This window comes from Castor canadensis, chromosome 8, assembly GCF_047511655.1.
Source record: "Castor canadensis chromosome 8, mCasCan1.hap1v2, whole genome shotgun sequence".
Lineage (NCBI taxonomy): Eukaryota > Metazoa > Chordata > Mammalia > Rodentia > Castoridae > Castor > Castor canadensis.
Genome location: NC_133393.1, coordinates 129,849,857 through 129,852,047, shown reverse-complemented (window position 1 = coordinate 129,852,047; position 2,191 = coordinate 129,849,857).

Here is a 2,191-nt window from a genome sequence, read left to right as displayed (position 1 = left end):
AAAGTTAGATGCCCTTTCTTTTTCTTGAGTAATTGCACAATTGCTCTGGCTAGAACTTCTAGGATCATACTAGACAGAAGTGAAAAGAGTGGGTATCTTTACCTTGCTCCTGAACTTAAAGGTAAGCTTCAGTAATTACCTTTTAGAATGTTAACAGTTGAATTGTTATATATGGACTTTGTTGTGTTCCATTACCTTATTTCTACAGCTAATCTGCTAAGAGTTTTTCTCATGAACATACCTTGAATTTTGTTGAATGCTTTTTATGCATCTATTGACATGATAATATGCTTAATATACTTCATTCTATTGATATGATTATCAAATTTATTGGATTGACTATGTGAAACCATGCTTGCATTCTCAGAATAAATTCCATGGTCACAGTGTGTGACTGATGACAGAGTGTCTCAGGTGGTAGAGTGCTTGCTTAGTACGTGTGAGGCCCTGAGTTCAAACTCCAATACCGCCAAAAAAATTTTTTTTTTTCACAGTATATGATTACTTCAATGTGCCATTGAATTTGGTTTGTTAGTATTTTGAGGAGTTTTTCATTTGTGTTCATCAAGGATGTTGGCTTTTGGTTTTCCTTCCTCGTAGTGTCTTTGTCTGGATTTAGTATGAAGGTAATGCTGTCTTCATTAAGTGAATTAGAAAATTTTCCTTCCTCTTCAATTATTTGGAAGAGTGTGAGAAGAGTTAATGTCGATTCTTTCTTAGATTTTTCATAGAATTCACCTGTAAAGCATCAAGTTCTGAACTACTCTTTTCTGGGAAGGTTTTGTTTACTGATGCACTCTCTTTATTAAATTATTTCTCTATTCAGATTTTTTGTTTCTTCATAAATCAATCTTGATAGCTTTTATGTTTCTAGGGATTTATCCATTTCTTTTAGGTTATCCAATTTTTTTGTGTATAATTATTTATAGTAGTCTTTTACCCAAAGTATTTCTATGTTATCAGTTGTAGTATGTCCATTTTTATTTATTTTATTTTTATCTTTTTTTCTTAATTTATCTAGCTAAGATTTTGCCCATTTTGTTTTTCTTTAAAACATCCAACTTTTATTTTCATTAACCTTTTCTTTTTTTTTCACTAGTCTATTTTCCTTAATTTTTATTTTCAACTTTATTGGATTACTCATCTTATTTTGGAGATTAGTTTGTTCTTTTTGTTTTTCCTTGAGTTATAACATCAGCTTATTTATTTAAAGTATTTCTTTATTTCCTAATGTAAACATTTATTCCTATACACTTTCCAGATAGAATTGCTTCTACTGCATCCTAAACATTTTGGTATATTTCATTTGTCTCAAGGTGTTTTTTGTCTTCCTTTTAATTTCTTCTTTGAGTCATCTGTCATTCATGAGCATGCTGTTTACTTCCACTTACTTGTGAATTTTCTAATTTTTTCTCCTGCTATTAATTTCTAGTTTCACACTAGTATGGTCAGAAAAGATGCTTAACATGATTTTAATTTTCTTTAATTTGTGAAGATATTGGGTTTTGGCCTACAGATGGAGACTGTTTCGTATGCTCTTAAATGTGTATTCTGCTGCTATTGCCATTTGCTGTACTGTGTTGCTCCAGTCTGATTTATTCTTGCTGATTTTGTGTCTGGGTAACCTCAGCATTATTGAAAATGAGGATAGATGTCCCCCATCATTATTGTATTGCTTTCTAGTCTTTTCTTCATATCTGTTAATGTTGGATCCACATGATTAGGAGGTTCAGCATTAGGTGCATATATATTTACTATTGTTATTTCTTCTTTTCTTAATGTTAACCTTTATTTTATCGTGCATCAGCCTTTAGACATTTGGCTAACTAAACAAGCCATCATTTATATACTTTTAAAAGATATTTATTGCTTTCTTGACTAATTGCCTTTTTTTTGTTGTTGTGCGGGGTGGGGTACATTGTGGCATTTACAAGAATTTTTACAATGTATCACTCTTGAATTCACCCCCTCCACTGTTCTCCTTTGTTCCTCCTTCCCCCCTTCCTGGAAGAGTTTCAACAGGTCTCATTTTTTCCAATTACAAACATGTACACACAGTATCTGCACTATATTCACCCTCCTATACCTTTCCCCATCTCCTTCCGCCTCCCATGGGTACCAAACCCCCAGGCAGGACCTGTTCTGCCTTCCTTTTCCCCAATTTTGTAAAAGAAAGACAAAAGTGGCATTT